Genomic DNA, 23,598 nt, shown 5'->3' with positions numbered 1-23,598 from the left:
TAAATATGTATGCGCATAAATATGTGTGCGCATATACAGGGTAGGGCGCATAAATATGTGCGCGCATAAATAGGTTCGTGCATATAGAGGGTAGGGCGCATAAATATGTGCGTGCATATAGAGGGTAGGGCGCATAAATATGTGTGTGCATATTTATGTGCGCGCATAAATATGTGCGCGCATATACAGGGTAGGGTGCATAAATATGTGCGCACATATACAGGGTATGGCGCATAAATTTGTGTGTGAATAAATATGTGCGTGCATAAATATGTGCGCGCATGAGGGTAGGGTGCATAAATATGTGCGCGCATAAATATGTCCGCATATACAGGGTAGGGCGCATAAATATGTGCGCGCATATACAGGGTAGGGCGCATAAATATGTGCGCGCATAAATATGTGCGCGCATATACAGGGTAGGGCATACATACAGGGTAGGGCGCATATATATGTGCGCGCATATATGTAAGCATAATAAATATGAACCTATCCCTTTCGCCGCCCAAGGCGAACTAGAGGGGGTGGAGCGAAGGGGCGTGGCGGAGCAAAGGGGGCATGGTGGAGCAAAGGGGGCGGGGCTTAGCGCCGTTCGCAGGCAGAGTGCAGGCACTTAGAGGACTTGCTTTCTGCCTGAGCGTGAGGGGAGGCTGCTGGAGCAGCATTGCTCCAGTGGCCTCCCCAAACCACCGCTCGGTGCTAAGCCAGTCCAGGACAGCTTGTCCTGGACTGGCTTAGGTAATCAAAAATGCCGCCCTCCCTGGGGTCCTGACATAGCGCCGCTAGAAGCGCTCGCTTCAGGTCGCCTCATGGGATGTGCGGCGCTGGCTCTGAGGTTAGTGACTGATAAATAGCGTATAGCATTGAGGTTAGTGACTGATGTATAGCTCTGAGGTTAGTGACTGATGTATAGCGTATAGCACTGAGGTTAGTGACTGATGGATAGCATATAGCACTGAGGTTAGTGACTGATGTATAGCGTATAGCTCTGAGGTTAGTGACTGATGTATAGCGTATAGCACTGAGGTTAGTGACTGATGGATAGCTCTGAGGTTAGTGACTGATGTATAGCGTATAGCACTGAGGTTAGTGACTGATGTATAGCGTATAGCTCTGAGGTTAGTGACTGATGTATAGCGTATAGAACTGAGGTTAGTGACTGATGTGTAGCGTATAGCTCTGAGATTAGTGACTGATGTATAGCGTATAGCTCTGAGGTTAGGGACTGATGTATAGCGTATAGCACTGAGGTTAGTGACTGATGTATAGCGTATAGCACTGAGGTTAGTGACTGATGTATAGCGTATAGCACTGAGGTTAGTGACTGATGTATAGCGTATAGCTCTGAGGTTAGTGACTGATGTATAGCGTATAGCACTGAGGTTAGGGACTGATGTATAGCGTATAGCACTGAGGTTAGTGACTGATGTATAGCGTATAGCACTGAGGTTAGTGACTGATGTATAGCGTATAGCACTGAGGTTAGGGACTGATGTATAGCGTATAGCACTGAGGTTAGTGACTGATGTATAGCGTATAGCACTGAGGTTAGTGACTGTGGTATAGCGTATAGCACTGAGGTTAGTGACTGATGTATAGCGTATAGCACTGAAGTTAGTGACTGATGTATAGCGTATAGCACTGAGGTTAGTGACTGATGTATAGCGTATAGCTCTGAGGTTAGTGACTGATGTATAGCGTATAGCTCTGAGGTTAGTGACTGATGTATAGCGTATAGCTCTGAGGTTAGTGACTGATGTATAGCGTATAGCACTGAGGTTAGTGACTGATGTATAGCGTATAGCACTGAGCTTAGGGACTGATGTATAGCGTATAGCACTGAGGTTAGTGACTGATGTATAGCGTATAGCACTGAGGTTAGTGACTGTGGTATAGCGTATAGCACTGAGGTTAGTGACTGATGTATAGCGTATAGCACTGAGGTTAGTGACTGATGTATAGCGTATAGCTCTGAGGTTAGTGACTGATGTATAGCGTATAGCTCTGAGGTTAGTGACTGATGTATAGCGTATAGCTCTGAGGTTAGTGACTGATGTATAGGGTATAGCACTGAGATTAGTGACTGATGTATAGCGTATAGCTCTGAGGTTAGTGACTGATGTATAGCGTATAGCACTGAGGTTAGTGACTGTGGTATAGCGTATAGCACTGAGGTTAGTGACTGATGTATAGCGTATAGCACTGAGGTTAGTGACTGATGTATAGCGTATAGCTCTGAGGTTAGTGACTGATGTATAGCGTATAGCTCTGAGGTTAGTGACTGATGTATAGCGTATAGCTCTGAGGTTAGTGACTGATGTATAGGGTATAGCACTGAGATTAGTGACTGATGTATAGCGTATAGCTCTGAGGTTAGTGACTGATGTATAGCGTATAGCACTGAGGTTAGTGACTGATGTATAGCGTATAGCACTGAGGTTAGTGACTGATGTATAGCGTATAGCACTGAGGTTAGTGACTGATGTATAGCGTATAGCACTGAAGTTAGTGACTGATGTATAGCGTATAGCACTGAGGTTAGTGACTGATGTATAGCGTATGTCAAGTCTGAGAACATGAATCAAGATTCTTATACTTTGTATTGCATGTTTGTTGTAGAAATACTAATTTTTCCTTAATGAGGTTGCATGGATCTGAGACAAAGGATCTTAAAACCAAGATGGGGCTTGATTGCTCTTTGACACACCCTGTAACAGAATTCCACAGACTGGAGCAAGGAGGTGTCTGGCTGGACATTGAAGTTTGGAGCCAATGGGAGATGGACAGCGACTCAGGAATGCCAAAGGGGGCAGTAACCCCTCCTTTCTTTGTCTCTAAAGTGTGTGTACTTTCAATAAAGAGTCAGTTGTGCTGAGCTGGGCTAAGGGGCTAGCATGGCTGATGTGATATGGAACTCAGTGTCTGTGTCATTATTAGTAGTTTAAACATGCTTATTAATTTGGACTGACTGATTGATCCATGATATAGTCAATATTTTGGCTTTAGCACGTATAGCACTGAGGTTAGTGACTGATGTATAGCGTATAGCTCTGAGGTTAGTGACTGATGTATAGCGTATAGCACTGAGGTTAGTGACTGATGTATAGTGTATAGCACTGAGGTTAGTGACTGATGTATAGCACTGAGGTTAGTGACTGATGTATAGCGTATAGCACTGAGGTTAGTGACTGATGTATAGCGTATAGCTCTGAGCAGGGGTGAACCTATCCCTTTCGCCGCCCGAGGCGAACTACAGAAAGCCCCACCCCCCAACCCCGGATGAGGGGGCGGAGCAAAGGGGAGTGGATAAGCAAAGGGGGCGTGGTGGAGCAAAGGGGGCGGTGCTTAGCGCCGTTCGCAGGCAGAGAGCAGGCACTGAGAGGACTTGCTCTCTGCCTGAGCATGAGGGGAGCCTGCTGGAGAAGCGCTGCTCCAGTGGCCTCCCCAAACCACCGCTCGGTGCTAAGCCAGTACAGGACAGCTTGTCCTGGACTGGCTTAGGTAATAAAAAATGCCGCCCTCCCTGGGGTCCTGACATAGCGCCGCCTGAAGCGCTCGCTTCAGGTCGCCTCATGGGATGTGCGGCGCTGCAGGGTAGGGCGCATAAATATGTGCGCGCATATACAGGGTAGCGCGGATAAATATGTGTGCGCATAAATATGTGCACACATATACAGGGTAGGGCGCATATATATGTGCGCGCATATATATATGTAAGCATAATAAATATGTGCGCGCATAAATAAGTGCGCGCATAAATAAGTGCGTGCATATACAGGGTAGGGCGCATATACAGGGTAGGGCGCATAAATATGTGTACGCATAAATACGAGCGCGTATATACAGGGTAGGGCGCATAAATATGTGCGCACATAAATATGTGCCCGCAGAAATATGTGCGCGCATAAATATGTGCCCGCATAAATATGAGCGCGCATATACAGAGTAGAGCGCATAAATATGTGCGCGCATAAATATGTGTGTGCATATACAGGGTAGGGCGCATAAATAGGTGCGCGCATAAAAAGGTGCGCGCATAAATAGGTTCGTGCATATAGAGGGTAGGGCGCATAAATATGTGCATGCATATTTATGTGCGCGTATATACAGGGTAGGGCGCATAAATTTCTGCGCGCATAAATATGTGCTCGCATATACATGGTAGGGCGCATAAATATGTGTGCGCATATACAGGGTAGGGCGCATAAATTTGTGCGCAAATAAATATGTGCGTGCATAAATATGTGCGCACGTATAAAGGGGTGAACCTATCCCTTTCGCCGCCTGAGGCGAACTACAGAAAGCCGCCCCTCCCCCCCCCCTGGGTGAGGGGACGGAGCGAAGGGGCGTGGCGGAGCAAAGGGGGCGTGGTGGAGCAAAGGGGGCGGTGCTTAGCGCCGTTCGCAGGCAGAGAACAGGCACTGAGAGGACTTGCTCTCTGCCTGAGCGTGAGCGGAGGCTGCTGGAGCAGCGCTGCTACAGTGGCCTCCCCAAACCACTGCTAGGTGCTAAGCCAGTCCAGGACACCTTGTGCGTGCATAAATATGTGCGTGCATAAATATGTGCGCGCATATACAGAGTAGGGCGCATAAATATGTGCGCGCATATACAGATATACAGGGTAGGGCGCATATACAGGGTAGGGCGCATAAATATATGCGTGCATATTTATGTGCGCGCATAAATATGTGCGCGCATAAATATGTGCGCGCATATACAGAGTAGGGCGCATAAATATGTGCGTGCATAAATATGTGCGCGCATATACAGGGTAGGGCGCATAAATTTGTGCGTCAATAAATATGTGTGTGCATAAATATGTGCGCGCATGAGGGTAGGGCGCATACATATGTGCGCGCATAAATATGTGCGCGCATAAATATGTGCGCACATATATATGTGCGCGCATAAATATGTACACGCATAAATATGTGTGCGCATATACAGGGTAGGGCGCATAAATATGTGCGCGCATAAATAGGTTCGTGCATAAAGAGGGTAGGGCGCATAAATATGTGCGTGCATATACAGGGTAGGGTACATAAATATGTGCGCACATATACAGGGTAGGGCGCATAAATATGTGCGCGCATAAATAAGTGCATGCATATACAGGGTAGGGCGCATATACAGGGTAGGGCGCATAAATATGTGCACACATATACAGGGTAGGGCGTATATACAGGGTAGGGCGCATATATATGTTCGCGCATATATATGTAAGCATAATAAATATGTGCGCGCATATACAGGGTAGGGCGCATAAATTTGTGCGCGCATAAATAAGTGCGTGCATATACAGGGTAGGGCGCATATACAGGGTAGGGCGCATAAATATGTGCGCGCATATACAGGGTAGGGCGCATAAATATGTGCGTGCATAAATATGTGCGCGCATATACAGGGTAGGGCGCATAAATATGTGCGCATAAATATGTGCGCGCATATACAGGGTAGGGCGCTTAAATATGTGCGCGCATATACAGGGTAGGGCGCATAAATATGTGCGTGTATAAATATGTGCGCGCATATACAGGGTAGCGCGGATAAATATGTGCGCGCATAAATATGTGCGCGCATAAATATGTGCGCGCATATACAGAGTAGGGCGCATAAATATGTGCGTGCATAAATATGTGCGCGCATATAGAGGGTAGGGCGCATAAATATGTGCGTGAATAAATATGTGCGCGCATAAATATGTGCCCGCATAAATATGTGCGTGCATAAATATGCGCGCGCATATAGAGGGTAGGGCGCATAAATATGTGCGTGCATATTTATGTGCGCGCATAAATATGTGCGCGCATATACAGGGTAGGGCGCATAAATATGTGCGTGAATAAATATGTGCGCACATAAATATGTGCCCGCATAAATATGTGCGTGCATATACAGGATAGGGTGCATAAATATGTGCGCGCATAAATATGTGTGCGCATATACAGGGTAGGGCGCATAAATATGTGCGCACATAAATAGGTGCGCGCATAAATAGGTTCGTGCATATAGAGGGTAGGGCGCATAAATATGAGCGTGCATATTTATGTGCGCGCATAAATATGTGCGCGCATATACAGAGTAGGGCGCATAAATATGTGCGTGCATAAATATGTGCGCGCATATAAAGGGTAGGGCGCATAAATTTGTGCGTAAATAAACATGTGCGTGCATAAATTGTGCGCGCATGAGGGTAGGGCGCATAAATATGTGCGCGCATAAATATGTGCGCACATATATATGTGCGCACATAAATATGTGCGCGCATATATATGTGCGCGCATAAATATGTGCGCGCATAAATATGTGCGCGCATAAATATGTACACGCATAAATATGTGTGCGCATATACAGGGTAGGGCGCATAAATATGTGCGCGCATAAATAGGTTCGTGCATATAGAGGGTAGGGCGCATAAATATGTGCGCGCATATAGAGGGTAGGGCGCATAAATATGTGCGTGCATATTTATGTGCGCGCATAAATTTGTGCGCGCATAAACAGGGTAGGGTGCATAAATATGTGCGCACATATACAGGGTATGGCGCATAAATTTGTGCGTGAATAAATATGTGCGTGCATAAATATGTGCGCACATGAGGGTAGGGTGCATAAATATGTGCGCACATAAATAGGTGCGCGCATAAATAGGTTCGTGCATATAGAGGGTAGGGCGCTTAAATATGTGCGCGCATAAATATATGCGCGCATAAATATGTGCGCGCATATACAGAGTAGGGCGCATAAATATGTGCGTGCATAAATATGTGCGCGCATATACAGGGTAGGGCGCATAAATTTGTGCGTGAAAAAATATGTGCGTGCATAAATATGTGCGCGCATGAGGGTAGGGCGCATAAATATGTGCGCGCATAAATATGTGTGCGCATATACAGGGTAGGGCGCATAAATATGTGCGCGCATAAATAGGTTCGTGCATATAGAGGGTAGGGCGCATAAATATGTGCGCGCATATACAGGGTAGGGTGCATAAATATGTGCGCACATATACAGGGTATGGCGCATAAATTTGTGCGTGAATAAATATGTGCGTGCATAAATATGTGCGCGCATGAGGGTAGGGTGCATAAATATGTGCGGACATAAATAGGTGCGCGCATAAATAGGTTCGTGCATATAGAGGGTAGGGCGCTTAAATATGTGCGCGCATAAATATGTGCGCGCATAAATATGTGCGCGCATAAATATGTGCGCGCATATACAGAGTAGGGCGCATAAATATGTGCGTGCATAAATATGTGCGCGCATATACAGGGTAGGGCGCATAAATTTGTGCGTGAATAAATATGTGCGTGCATAAATATGTGCGCGCATGAGGGTAGGGCGCATAAATATGTGCGCGCATAAATATGTGCGCGCATATATATGTGCGCGCATATATATGTGCGCGCATAAATATGTGCGCGCATAAATATGTGCACGCATATATATGTGCGCGCATAAATATGTGCGCGCATAAATATGTACACGCATAAATATGTGCGCGCATATACAGAGTAGGGCACATAAATATGTGCGCGCATAAATAGGTTCGTGCATATAGAGGGTAGGGCGCATAAATATGTGCGCGCATATAGAGGGTAGGGCGCATAAATATGTGCGCGCATATAGAGGGTAGGGCGCATAAATATGTGCGTGCATATTTATGTGCGCGCATATTTATGTGCGCGCATATACAGGGTAGGGTGTATAAATATGTGCGCACATATACAGGGTATGGCGCATAAATTTGTGCGTGAATAAATATGTGCGTGCATAAATATGTGCGCGCATGAGGGTAGGGTGCATAAATATGTGCGCACATAAATAGGTGCGCGCATAAATAGGTTCGTGCATATAGAGGGTAGGGCGCTTAAATATGTGCGCGCACAAATATGTGCGCGCATATATATGTGCGCGCATATACAGAGTAGGGCGCATAAATATGTGCGTGCATAAATATGTGCGCGCATATACAGGGTAGGGCGCATAAATTTGTGCGTGAATAAATATGTGCGTGCATAAATATGTGCGCGCATGAGGGTAGGGCGCATAAATATGTGCGCGCATAAATATGTGCGCGCATATATATGTGCGCGCATAAATATGTGCGCGCATAAATATGTGCGCGCATATATATGTGCGCGCATATATATGTGCGCGCATAAATATGTACACGCATAAATATGTGTGCGCATATACAGAGTAGGGCACATAAATATGTGCGCGCATAAATAGGTTTGTGCATATAGAGGGTAGAGCGCATAAATATGTGCGCGCATATAGAGGGTAGAGCGCATAAATATGTGCGTGCATATAGAGGGTAGGGCGCATAAATATGTGCGTGCATATTTATGTGCGCGCATATTTATGTGCGCGCATATACAGGGTAGGGTGTATAAATATGTGCGCACATATACAGGGTATGGCGCATAAATTTGTGCGTGAATAAATATGTGCGTGCATAAATATGTGCGCACATGAGGGTAGGGTGCATAAATATGTGCGCACATAAATAGGTGCGCGCATAAATAGGTTTGTGCATATAGAGGGTAGGGCGCTTAAATATGTGCGCGCATATAGAGGGTAGGGCGCATAAATATGTGCGTGCATATACAGAGTAGGGCGCATAAATATGTGCGTGCATAAATATGTGCGCGCATATACAGGGTAGGGCGCATAAATTTGTGCGTGAATAAATATGTGCGTGCATAAATATGTGCGCGCATGAGGGTAGGGTGCATAAATATGTGCGCACATAAATAGGTGCGCGCATAAATAGGTTCGTGCATATAGAGGGTAGGGCGCTTAAATATGTGCGCGCATATAGAGGGTAGGGCGCATAAATATGTGCGTGCATATTTATGTGCGCGCATATACAGAGTAGGGCGCATAAATATGTGCGTGCATAAATATGTGCGCGCATATACAGGGGAGGGCGCATAAATTTGTGCGTGAATAATAAATATGTGCGTGCATAAATATGTGCGCGCATGAGGGTAGGGCGCATAAATATGTGCGCGCATATACAGGGTAGGGCGCATAAATATGTGCGCGCATAAATATGTATGCGCATAAATATGTGTGCGCATATACAGGGTAGGGCGCATAAATATGTGCGCGCATAAATAGGTTCGTGCATATAGAGGGTAGGGCGCATAAATATGTGCGCGCATATAGAGGGTAGGGCGCATAAATATGTGCGTGCATATTTATGTGCGCGCATAAATATGTGCGCGCATATACAGGGTAGGGTGCATAAATATGTGCGCACATATACAGGGTATGGTGCATAAATTTGTGCGTGAATAAATATGTGCGTGCATAAATATGTGCGCGCATGAGGGTAGGGTGCATAAATATGTGCGCGCATAAATATGTGTGTGCATATACAGGGTAGGGCGCATAAATATGTGCGCGCATAAATATGTGCGCGCATATACAGGGTAGGGTGTATAAATATGTGCGCAAATATACACGGTATGGCGCATAAATTTGTGCGTGAATAAATATGTGCGTGCATAAATATGTGCGCGCATGAGGGTAGGGTGCATAAATATGTGCGCGCATAAATAGGTTCGTGCATATAGAGGGTAGGGCATACATACAGGGTAGGGCGCATATATATGTGCGCGCACATATGTAAGCATAAGGAGCAGAGCGAAGGGGCGTGGCGGAGCAAAGGGGGCATGGTGGAGCAAAGGGGGCGGGGCTTAGCGCCGTTCGCAGGCAGAGTGCAGGCACTGAGAGGACTTGCTCTCTGCCTGAGCGTGAGGGGAGGCTGCTGGAGCAGCACTGCTCCAGTGGCCTCCCAAAACCACCGTTCGGTGCTAAGCCAGTCCAGGACAGCTTGTCCTGGACTGGCTTAGGTAATCAAACATGCCGCCCTCCCTGGGGTCCTGACATAGCGCCGCCTGAAGCGCTCGCTTCAGGTCGCCTCATGGGATGTGCGGCGCTGGCTCTGAGGTTAGTGACTGATGTATAGCGTATAGCACTGAGGTTAGTGACTGATATATAGTGTATAGCACTGAGGTTAGTGACTGATGTATAGCGTATAGCAATGAGGTTAGTGACTGATGTATAGCGTATAGCACTGAGGTTAGTGACTGATGTATAGCGTATAGCACTGAGGTTAGGGACTGATGTATAGCGTATAGCACTGAGGTTAGTGACTGATGTATAGGGTATAGCACTGAGGTTAGTGACTGATGTATAGCTCTGAGGTTAGTGACTGATGTATAGCGTATAGCACTGAGGTTAGTGACTGATGTATAGCGTATAGCTCTGAGGTTAGTGACTGATGTATAGCGTACAGCACTGAGGTTAGTGACTGATGTATATCGTATAGCACTGAGGTTAGGGACTGATGTATAGCGTATAGCTCTGAGGTTAGTGACTGATGTATAGCGTATAGCTCTGAGGTTAGTGACTGATGTATAGCGTATAGCACTGAGGTTAGTGACTGATGTATAGCGTATAGCTCTGAGGTTAGTGACTGATGTATAGCGTATAGCTCTGAGGTTAGTGACTGATGTATAGGGTATAGCTCTGAGGTTAGTGACTGATGTATAGCGTATAGCACTGAGGTTAGTGACTGATGTATAGCGTATAGCACTGAGGTTAGTGACTGATGTATAGCGTATAGCACTGAGGTTAGTGACTGATGTATAGGGTATAGCTCTGAGGTTAGTGACTGATGTATAGCGTATAGCACTGAGGTTAGTGACTGATGTATAGCGTATAGCTCTGAGGTTAGTGACTGATGTATAGCGTATAGCTCTGAGGTTAGTGACTGATGTATAGCGTATAGCACTGAGGTTAGTGACTGTGGTATAGCGTATAGCACTGAGGTTAGTGACTGATGTATAGCGTATAGCACTGAGGTTAGTGACTGATGTATAGCGTATAGCTCTGAGGTTAGTGACTGATGTATAGCGTATAGCTCTGAGGTTAGTGACTGATGTATAGCGTATAGCACTGAGGTTAGTGACTGATGTATAGCGTATAGCACTGAGGTTAGTGACTGATGTATAGCGTATAGCTCTGAGGTTAGTGACTGATGTATAGCGTATAGCACTGAGGTTAGTGACTGATGTATAGCGTATAGCTCTGAGGTTAGTGACTGATGTATAGCGTATAGCACTGAGGTTAGTGACTGATGTATAGCGTATAGCACTGAGGTTAGTGACTGATGTATAGCGTATCGCACTGAGGTTAGTGACTGATGTATAGCGTATAGCACTGAGGTTAGTGACTGATGTATAGCGTATAGCACTGAGGTTAGTGACTGATGTATAGCGTATAGCTCTGAGGTTAGTGACTGATGTATAGCGTATAGCTCTGAGGTTAGTGACTGATGTATAGCGTATAGCACTGAGGTTAGTGACTGATGTATAGCGTATAGCACTGAGGTTAGTGACTGATGTATAGCGTATAGCACTGAGGTTAGTGACTGATGTATAGCGTATAGCACTGAGGTTAGTGACTGATGTGTAGCTCTGAGGTTAGTGACTGATGTATAGCGTATAGCTCTGAGGTTAGTGACTGATGTATAGCGTATAGCACTGAGCTTAGTGACTGATGTATAGCGTATAGCTCTGAGGTTAGTGACTGATGTATAGCGTATAGCACTGAGGTTAGTGACTGATGTATAGCGTATAGCACTGAGGTTAGTGACTGATGTATAGCGTATAGCACTGAGGTTAGTGACTGATGTATAGCGTATAGCACTGAGGTTAGTGACTGATGTATAGCGTATAGCTCTGAGGTTAGTGACTGATGTATAGTGTATAGCACTGAGGTTAGTGACTGATGTATAGCGTATAGCACTGAGGTTAGTGACTGATGTATAGGGTATAGCACTGAGGTTAGTGACTGATGTATAGCGTATAGCTCTGAGGTTAGTGACTGATGTATAGCGTATAGCTCTGAGGTTAGTGACTGATGTATAGGGTATAGCACTGAGGTTAGTGACTGATGTATAGCGTATAGCTCTGAGGTTAGTGACTGATGTATAGCGTATAGCTCTGAGGTTAGTGACTGATGTATAGCGTATAGCACTGAGGTTAGTGACTGATGTATAGCGTATAGCTCTGAGGTTAGTGACTGATGTATAGCGTATAGCACTGAGGTTAGTGACTGATGTATAGCGTATAGCACTGAGGTTAGTGACTGATGTATAGCGTATAGCACTGAGGTTAGTGACTGATGTATAGCGTATAGCACTGAGGTTAGTGACTGATGTATAGCGTATAGCACTGAGGTTAGTGACTGATGTATAGCGTATAGCACTGAGGTTAGTGACTGATGTATAGCGTATAGCACTGAGGTTAGTGACTGATGTATAGCGTATAGCTCTGAGGTTAGTGACAGATGTATACCGTATAGCACTGAGGTTAGTGACTGATGTATAGCGTATAGCTCTGAGGTTAGTGACTGATGTATAGCGTATAGCACTGAGGTTAGTGACTGATGTATAGCGTATAGCTCTGAGGTTAGTGACTGATGTATACCGTATAGCACTGAGGTTAGTGACTGATGTATAGCGTATAGCTCTGAGGTTAGTGACTGATGTATACCGTATAGCTCTGAGGTTAGTGACTGATGTATAGCGTATAGCACTGAGTTTAGTGACTGATGTATACCGTATAGCACTGAGGTTAGTGACTGATGTATAGCGTATAGCACTGAGGTTAGTGACTGATGTATACCGTATAGCTCTGAGGTTAGTGACTGATGTATAGCGTATAGCTCTGAGGTTAGTGACTGGCTGCAGTGGTCAGTATTAGAGCCAGAACACTGCCGCTACCCACAGTACAGCTAAACTGAACTCCTCACACTACAGGGTTCCAGAAATACAAGCTCTTCTCCCTATTGGCTGTCACATCAGTGTTGCAGTTTCTACTAAAACCGAGCTCAGTCAGATTAGAGCGGGTTCACACCTGCTCCCGGTCTCTGCTTTCAGGTTTCCGTCTTCTGCTGAGAGAAACTGGACAGGAGACGGAAACCCAGCAGTCAGTCACTTTAATGGGTTTGCAAAGTGACTGCCCGTGAGTGTCTTCTGCTTCTCCGCGGCAAAACCATTTTTTTAAATCAGACACAAACTCCTGCATGTCCGATTTTGTGTCCGGTAAAAAAAAAATGGTTTTCGCTGCGGAGAAGCGGAAGACGCTCATGGGCAGTCACTTTGTAAACCCATTCAAGTAAATGGGTTTGAAACCTGACTGCTGGGTTTCCGTCTCCTGTCCAGTTTCTCTCAGCAGAAGACGGAAACCTGAAAGCAGAGACCGGGCGCAGGTGTGAACCTGCCCTAAGCCTGGACTTACCATGTCGGTACTGCATTAACTCGGTGAAGTAGAAGGCAGCAAAGTGGTTGATATTTGTGGGTTGGGTGCTGACCACAGCTCGGCTCAGGCCCTCCAGCAGTGTTTTCAGGCCGTACGGCACTAGGAGTCTCGGTTTTGTTGACATTTTTAGTTGGAATACTTTACTGCTAACAGGAACAGGGAAGAAAGAAAGAAAGCCGAGTATGACACAGAAGTAAAGCAGCACTCACTGCAATGTGGACAGTGGCCCGGAGGCCCGATCACTTGTACTGACTGATTCTGTAGGATAGTGTTTTATCAGTGCAAGATACAAAACCATCTAAGGCCATGTTCACACTACCATTATTAATGTCCCCTGCTGTCATCCATCATGTTTGTTACTTCTGTAACACAAGTAAAAGGTCCTGCATGCAGTAGTTTTTCTTCTGTCAGAGAAGTAAAAAACATGACAGAAAGATTCTGTGGATTTCACCCCTATAAATGGCAGAAGTCTAAAGTAATATCTGCAGCACTTCCTCGTGATATTGAGCAGGCTGCCGACCTGAAGACTCATCATTCTCATTTTTCCATATAGAATATATTAATTAAGAATTGAAATCCTCATCCCCATGTATTATATTGTAACGTTCAGTATCAGACTGGGGTACCTAGGACCACCATACAGATAAATGTAAGTATTGCCTGCCTCCCATTTTCCCAGCATTAGGGCGGGTTCACATCTGCGCCCCGGTCTCCGCTTTCAGGTTTTCATCTTCTGTCCAAGAAACTAGACAGGAGACGGACGCCAAGCTGTCATTTTTCAAACCCATTCATTTGAATGGGTTTGCAAAGTGTCCGCCCTTGAGCGTTTTATGGTCTCTGCGGTGAAACCGTTTTTTACAACCTGGGAACCTACCATCACCCACGTACCCCAGGAGTTATGGACGCTTGGCAAGAGAGCAGCTACCTGTCTACCTGGATGGCTTCAGACCTCTGGGCAGTAGAACACAGTGGTAAGAAGAAAGGAGGAGGAGGAGGTGGAGGAGGGCTTGTGATGAAGGACATTTGGGGCATTTTTTGTGGTTAATGGACAATAGTGCTGATGTAAGATACCGAACTATCAGCTGTGAGAAGGAGATCTCACCACCTACCAAAGGAACTGCCACATGTTATCATGATAGCTGACTATGTCCCCCACCTCTGCAAAAATGTTTTTCTGCCTGTTATATCCACATGCTGTGACCCCTCTCCTCGTGTCCTCCAACCACATTTGGCTGTATTATTATTAACATCAATCCGCACAGAGAACTAAATGATCCTGCAGTGTGTCTGTGTTTCTTTCCTTTTTAGTTGCTATGATTCCTAGGATTTCTCTGCCATGAGCTTGTATGCGTTTCTCTCTTGTTATATACTACTGTACCATCTATGAAACTGTATCACTGAAATTTCCCCATTGTGGGACTATTAAAGGATTATCTTTTATAACCAGACACAAAGTCGGACATGCAGCACTTTGTGTCCAGTTAAAAAAAAACAAAAAACAGTTTCGCTGCAGAGACCACAAAACGCTCACGGGCGGACACGGTCTGCTAGGTTTCCATCTCCTGTTGGAAGAAGACGGAAACCTGAAAGTGGAGACTAAAATTGCTACCTCACCCTTAGATTAGGCATCCCTTGGTGCAGGAAGCTACCTGCTCCACTATTCACTTTAACCACTTCCGGACCGCCCATAGACTATATTTGTCCGGGAAGTGGTTGCCTAGTTCTGACAGGACGTACATGTACGTCCAATCAGAACACAGCAGCTGCACGGAGATCGTGTAGCTGCTTTCACTAGGATCCGGCTGTAACTTCAGCCGGAGCTCCTAGAGAGAAGACAGGGCAGATTTATTACCTCCCCTGCCTTCTCGATCGCTGTGTATACAGCGCTCAGTGAGCGCTGTATACACAGCTATGGATGCTGCCATAATTCAGCCACCCTCTGACCCGGCGGACACGTGATCCGCTGGGAGCAGAGTCTTGCAAAAGCTGCTGGGTCCTACAGTACCCCAGATCAGCTCAAGTAACCTGTGTATACAGTGTGCAGGAGGCTGGATTTCTCCTGCATCTGGGGTTAAATGTAGCAGCCCCAGTTATAGGAGAAATCAGCCTCAAGTACAAAATAATAAGTGATCAGATGTCCCCAAAGGTCTCTTATCACCTTATGGAGAGACAATCTGGAAAAAAAAATAAAATAAAAATATATATATATTTTTTAAAGTAAATAAAATAATAAAAAATAAATAAACAATACGCTAATAAAACGCTGTTATTAAAGGTTATAGCCCCACCCCCGACGACACCATACAAAATAAAAATTACCGTAACGGAGAGGAAAAACTATATTCTAGAGTTTTTCAGTGACACTGAGTGTTATTAAATAAAAATAAATAAATAAATTGAAAACCAGACACAATTTCCCTCCTATTTTGTTTATATATTTTCCTGGATATAAAAAAAATTAAAACACATTCGAAAATAAAAATAACATAAAAATAACGCCCTATGTGTCCCCGAAAAAAGACGCAAAAATTAGTTGACTGAGACATAAGAGAAAGATTTTACAGACCTCAAAACCGCACATACAAAATAAACCTAAAATGTGTCTGGTCCTGGAGCACAAATTGGCCCGGTACTGAAGTGGTTAATAGTTATGAGTCTGCACAGACCAGTGTCATTGCATCAGAGCCAAGCAATGCCCCTTATGGGAATCCTGTCCTGTCTGCTCATAGGCCGCAGGCTGATGCATGACTTGGGGATGTTGTGATGTGGCTGCTTTTTCATGGAACTATCACACTGTCAGTATTTGGTCAGTATTTTGCATTAGTATTTGAAGACCAAATCCAGGAGCAGAATCTGCAGAGGAAAGATTACTGATACCAAACACTGACCGTGTGAAAGTGGCCCAAGCCCCTCGTCCACTGACTGTGACCTGGGTTGGAGACGATACAGAGCAGCTCCTGTAGCTCTGCAGTCACATGCCCTGTCTGCCTCTATTATGGCGCCGACACCTACAGTAGCGCAGACGGTCTAATCACCTGCCAGACGCTTCGCTTTCTTCTCAGTGTGACTGAGCCTCTAAGAATAGCACAATTTCCAGAACTAGTACTGATGTGACGTCACATACCTCTACTCAGTGCCGTCATACAACCTGCGTAATAACGACATCACAGAGAGCCTTCCAAACTGGTAACAGTTACTTAACATAGACACTAGAGGGCGCTGTTAGCAATGAATAGACGCCTGACAAAGAAACGGGATCTGTAACTGAACTTGTAACTGCCTTGAATAGACACTAGAGGGCGCACATAATAATCGCACAAAATGGAACTATTCACGTGCCATATTACAGAGCAGATACCTAATATGGACAGCAGAGGTCGCAGCTAGCAGACATTGTATAAGCCTCATATAAATGGTGGATTTCCTATATAATGCTGCTGTCTTAGTGTCCCAGTATTACTGTATAGGCCAGCTGTATGCAATAGCTTGTGTTACATAATATTCTGAGACATCCATTACAGTAGTGTCATGTCAGGTAATACTTAGGCCAGGGCTACATGGTGACTTTTAGTAAGATCACGGCACATAACTATAAACATAACTATACAAGAGCTACCATGGCCTAAAAGTTAGCAAAACTCCAACTCTTTTGGATTTGTATGGCCAGTATACAGTAAAGGTAATATTCGTGATCCGTAGCTTGCCCTGTGTAGTTCTCATGCGGTGTGAGCAGCAGTCACTGTGAGAGGTTCTTCTCATCTCTAAAAATTGGCGCTAATGTGGGGGTAATGGCTCCCAAGTCCTGAGCCCTAGTGAGGTCACTATTACAGAAACAATGAAGCTGGATGTGCCATACCATTCTCTTCTATGGGAGTTATAGAAACCAGGAGGTGTAGCATTACTAGCCATTCCCTTCATTTCCAGCTGTAGGCGCCTGTACAAGGAGTAGTTACGGGGGGAACATTATATCAAGTGAAAATCATGTCCCTGGACAGAAGAGACTGTCCCTCTACCTCGCCACTGTGCTGTAAGGTCATGCATAGTCGCCATAATCCTCTGGAGGACCTTGATAACAGTGTGGTGCACAGAGATTCCTCCACTACCTACAATAATATTCAACCGGCACTGAATTTTAATCATGAATGCGTCAATATACACACACAACATAGTGAAGCAATTTTATTAATTCTGGCATATTGTATGCCATTCTTAATAAAAGGCCCAATTGGCGCAGGGACAGAAAGATATCAATCTATGATATGGCCTGACACCAAAATGGAAATCTACGGCAGGTAGGATCTGGCACAGATTTCCCTTCTAACTCACACCAGTAAACGGACATGAGTTTTAGTAAATCAGTCAGGCTGATGTGTCCCCAACCTCTCCTGTAAGAGCCGCTTGACAGCCCCAATATCTAATGCACCCGATCTCTGCTTTCCATGTACTCACGGAGATGCCTGCACACTCTTCCTGCATAACACAAAGACAGGAAAAGCAGAGACCAGACACATGCACAGTAGACATTGGGGCTGTGAAGCAGGTCTCACAGGAGAGTGGCAGGCAGTGGCGTAACTAGGAATGGCATGGCCCCGTGGCGAACTTTTGACACGGGGAAAAGTGCATGTCCGTGGTTTGCAAAAAGCAATGGTTTTATAGAAAAACTAGCCTCTAGTCTTCATCTGCATATTGTTGGCATCGATGTTTCACCTATATTCAGCAAATTGCTGCCATCGATGGTTCACCTCCTCCGACGGTTCAGCAGCTCTCAAGCTGGCCTGCTGCTGAACTTGTTCCTAGCACGTGCCTGTGACTGTTCCAGCATCTCAACAGCTTGCTGGGACGCTATATAATGAGCGTGTTGTTGGCGTCGATGATCTGCCTGTTCTGGTGTTTCAGCTGCTCTAAGAGCCACTTGACGCCTAGCTTGTTCAATCCTCCTCAGTTCCGCTTGAGGAGAAGTCTGTGACTTCTGGCTTCCTTCGTAGCTTTCGTGGTTTTAGAATTTTGCAACAAATTAGATTTTCTTTTTCCCGGAATGTTTAAAATTGGCAAACTTTTAATTTGGATTAAAGGGGTTTGCACATCCAGTGTCTCAGCACTGGAGCAGATCAGATAATATGCAAATGCTTGTACACAATGGACTCAGTGTTATCTATGTGTTTACATACAGATAACAGACCAGGCTTTATCAGCAATTAGCTGATAGAGTCCTGCTGGCAAGAACATGTGAACATAAATTCATAACAGTCATGAAGCCATGTCATTTCCTGGGATAAAAAGTAGCCTGTATTTTAATCGAGGTTACAAACTATGTGCCAATTTTCATCCAAATCGGTTCAGCCGTTTTTGTGTGAAAGAGTAACACACACACACACACACACATCCAAACTTTTACATTTATGATATTAGTAGGATTAGCCCCTTTTGATGACTATTTATTTAGCTTATTTATATAGTGTTATATTCCACTACACTTTAGAGACTTATCATCCACACTGTCCCAAGAAATGCTGAAAATCTATCTTTCATATCGCTATATCTTTGGAGTGTCTGAAGAAACTGGAATACGCAGAGGAAATCCAGGCAAACATGGGGAGAACATACAAACTCCTTTCAGATGTTGTCTGCGGCTGGACAACAATCAGAAATGATCCCTTCAGTGTGGTATAATAAAATGTGATGGGCCAGACTCCAGGACATGTCTGACTGACACGTGGTAGCTGTAGAAACATGAGTGTCAGTACAGTATGGAATAATATGATGGCCCCGGCCTGCAAGAGATGATGTCCTGGTGTTAGGAGTCGCACGTAGCATCAGATGTACAGCAAATATAACATGATACAGGGAGACAGTATTAAGAGGCATCAGCCAGAGGTATGTGAAAATCTTTATTGATCCATGCCCGATCAATAAGAAGGGGGAAAAAATGCAGATATTCTCCCTCCTTCCACTCCGGTGATTTTTCTGTCTATGTACCTGTAATTAATTAAATCTAACTAAACTTTGTTCTGCTTGTCATCCTCCTATTATTCTGTAATTCTATTGCACTGTTGCAGTTGTTTTCCCAGTACAAAATGGAGCAATTGCTTTGGATCATGCAGTGATAACACGTCAGTGCCTGATTTTGACTATAAATAAACTGGCCATTCCTTGCAAAGAGCAGTATATTCTGTGTGACATCAGCACTGTAACATACATCATTGTCTGAGAGCTGACAGGGGCTTCCAGGAAATCACAGGCATGTGTCTCCACTGTATTTTTACTGTGCAAAGCATGTTGTGGTGGCCATTTTACTTCACCTGAGAAAGATCGCAAAGTACTTGGTTTAGTTAAAAACTGAATAACATGGAATATTGGATAGTAATAATAATAATAACAACAATAATAATAGATAGTAACCAATTGTTTCATCAATGTCTACACAGCACTCTCTGTACACTGACGAAGGAGTTGTGGGGCGACATGATAATCTTTGGTTGGATGAAAGGAATGACTGCCATTGTTTCCTTGTAGCTCTAGCCTTAGTTATATATCTCTGCTTGACACCATAAAACATATAGGATATATCCATGTATACAGATTTCAATTGGGGGATGTAATGTAGCCATTATAGTTGCCATTGTCACATTGTATAAATGATGCGATAGAAGAAACTCAGGACATAAATTCTGATCGCTTTCATTTTATTTGAGGAAACATAAAAGTGCAAGTTCTCTATTAACAATACACCACAATAAATATGCAAGTTTCTGGTAATGTCTACAGTCCTAACTATGAGTAAGTTCTAGAAGAACCAGATTCACCCAGTGATGGCCAAGCAGGACACATGAGGCCTTTATTGCTATTAGACAATGCCTCCGAGTATGAAACAAGTGTGTGCTTCTTATTCAATACCCTCCAACATGTGCAAACGTAATGTCACCCACAGCAACCTCAACTCTGCAGAGCTCTTACACTGCTGTAATACCTAAGGCCCCACAATGCAGAAACACAACAACCAGAGCTGAGACGTGAAGGGAGATTTTGTATAAAAAAAAAAAAAAAAAACATCATGTAGGTGTTTGGAAAAATGCACCATGGTAATTTTAGCTACTGAGCATTTTTCCCCCAAAAAATAAAAATAAATATTAAATAGGGAAATAAAAAAATCAACAAAAACACAATGGAAAAAAGAAAAAATTCACTGCAGTTTTTTTCTGCCCTGGGGCCGTAGCTGCTGCTTGTTTCTCTAGCTTCTCGTCACCTCAGTGTTCTGTATTCTGCATGTGGATCATAACAATAGGAAGAGATTTCTAAAACTGCTGATAGCAACCAATGACAGCGCAGCTTTCATTGCATACTCTGCACTTGAAGAATGAAAGCTGTGCTGTGATTGGTTGTTATAGGCAACAAAGACACGAGTATTTTTAAGACCATTTTCATAAATTAGTCATATGACTATTCTCATCACAGGCAGAGTCTAAAGGAGGCGCTACTTCACGATTTTATCATCATTATAGCCACAACATCACCGCCTGCCAATTCTATTGAACTAAACTTAAAAGGGCAGCACAGGATTTAAAAGCTTGGTTGTCTTCCTCCACCCACTCATCCATGGGTTGAATATGTTATTACAGTTCAGGTGTATTGAAGTGAATGGGCTGCAATACTGGACACAACCTGTGTACAAAGGTGGTGCTGTTTCAGGAAAAAAAACTGTCTTTTTTTTCCTGTGAAACCATTTTCTGGGGCCATATTACCATTACAACCAGCCTTAATAACATATGTAGGTACTGAAGCCTTCAGATGTGACCTGCAAATAAAACCCAGTCAGATAGAAATTTATCACCTTATTTATTAAACTAAGATTTAAGTCAGGATGTCATATTGCTGATTTTAGCATAATATCTAATAGTAACAACACACACACCCTCATGAGTTTCTCTGCTGCAAATATTAAACCCTTGAAGACGGCATCTACCTTACTGTCATATTTATATATCAGGGACATAACAGGAACTCATCGGGGCCCAAGACGGCCCCATCACCACCTAAGGCTAAGAAACTAAAATAATAGCATAAGGAGCAATACATAGAGTTATGGCCAATACATAAGGAGAATAGAAAACACAAAACTAGGTCCAGATAGCAGAAGCCTGAAGACACTCCCTCCTCCCGACTAGGTCCATTCATTGGGCCTAATCCGGAGCAGAGTATGCAACTGGATGCCGCTGCAGTGCACCAGCATTCAGTCGCAGCTACCTGTATTTTGGACTGGAACCTGAGGTGGCCTCCACCTCAGGTTCCAGTCCAAAAAACCCTATGTGAACTGACCCTAACAAGTTCTAGAGTGATATACACAGATTGCAAATCACTTGTGTGGATGAGCTCATGAGCCGCTATAATGTGGGGGATTTGTAGGGAAGATGGTGCTTGTCTTGAGGGAGAGGGATAAGGAACAGCAGAGGGGGCTTATTAAGGAGAAATGTAATAAATTGTGGCCCCCACTGCGAGAGAACTCATTTGCATACCGACAAAAACTGGGATGCCTACAGAACGGCGGCGCCGAGAAGACATCTAAAGGTAGGAGAAGAATAGCTTTTGTTAATGCTATTCTGACGTGTTACTCAGAAAAAAATGTGTTTGAAAGATAGGATCCCTTTAACAACACAGTTGCATGTTAGTGGAGAGGGCAGGTTCTGCAGCAAATCTCTAGCTTGGTGGGACATTGGCAGTCGACCATGGCTTGGTGGTGGGACCTTGGCTTCATGACTGATATTCATAGGGTGGGACTGTTGGATGTAAAATAGCCTGACTGGAACAAGACAAGAACTGTGGCAGACGGGACCAGGTTTAGAAGGTTTGGTGTGGATTTCATCACTCATTATTTTTAAGCCGCTTTAATTTTTTCAAAAATGCAGGTACAATGTTTGCACCTTATCAGACAGGACCTATTGTCAGAAGAGCAATAACTAACCTCCTATTGACAAACTGCTGTCAGTTCCACAATAGCTGCTCTGGGTTAATAATGGGGCTTTCATCATACTAAGAATTTGGGCAGAAGTCAGTTTTTTTTCAGAATCATATCCTGGAAACCCAGTGAAGTAGATGAATATCTGCAGACCGAGCACATGCACAGAACTAGGTAGGCGTTCGTATGTGGTCTCTAAGGCTAAAGCCCTATTTTGCGGAAACACAACATTTTTGGCTGCTGTGGGAAAAAACCTACAGCACCAGCAAAGTGAATAAGATTTTCATTAATTTCATCTACACATTGCTGAATTAAAGAGCCGTGACAAACTTGCTTATAAAAAACACAGCATGTTCATTTTAGTTCGCTAGAATCCCATTCACTTTGCTGTGACTGTAAAACACCATGTTTTTTTGTGCAGCATTTAAGCCACATGGGGCCCCAACTTAGGCCAGGTACTCACATGGCAGCAGTTTTTGGCAGCTACCACTCAGAGCCCAGACCAAATGTGGTTGTACTAAACAATCAGAGTACACTGGCAATATACTGTAGTCCTTATACTCATTACCATATAATTGCTCTTTACAACCCCATAATTATATACTGTTAAAATAGGGTACCCATAGACTTTTATGGAGCCCTATTGTACCTCCATATGTCTCAGATTTCATACACAGGCACACTGTGAACAGATTATGAACTGAGTGGGATTCTTCCAGAAAATGGCCAAATGAAAGAGCTTATTATAGACTACCCCTTTAAAGGAGACGCCCAGAGTTATGGCCACTAATGATACTAAAAGCTTATTTAAAAAAAAAAAAAAAAAAAAAAAAAAAGTCTTCCTAAGGCCCCATTCACATGGGGCAAGTGGGGGCGGATTTTTGGCGCGGAATCCACGTCATAATCCGCCCCCTCACAATGGTGGTCTATGTAGACCGCTATTGTTTTTTTTCCTGCTAGCGGCATGTTGCTGCTAGCGGAAAAGAGAAGCAAACTGCCCTTTCTTCAGGCGGAATTCGTGGCTGATTCAGCCGCGGCGTCCGCCTCGCGGCAGCACCCTCCAGACTAGGCCCATTCATTTGGGCCTAATCCGGACCGGAAAGCCGCAACTGAATATGCACACGCATAATTGCGTGTGAATTAAGCCTAAGGCATCACAGTTGTGAACAGTCATTGCCATAAATGTGTGTTGTCCAAAAGTTACATAAGCCAACCTCATGGCATAGTGTATGGATTACAGTAAAGGCGATGTTTAATAAGTAAGTTTCTATTGGGTCTAATCTATTCCTGTCCACTAGGAAG

The sequence above is a fragment of the Leptodactylus fuscus genome, chromosome 4 (assembly GCF_031893055.1).
Source record: "Leptodactylus fuscus isolate aLepFus1 chromosome 4, aLepFus1.hap2, whole genome shotgun sequence".
Taxonomy (NCBI): domain Eukaryota; kingdom Metazoa; phylum Chordata; class Amphibia; order Anura; family Leptodactylidae; genus Leptodactylus; species Leptodactylus fuscus.
The sequence above is the reverse complement of the archived record's forward strand: the minus strand, read 5'-3'. Positions refer to the sequence as shown.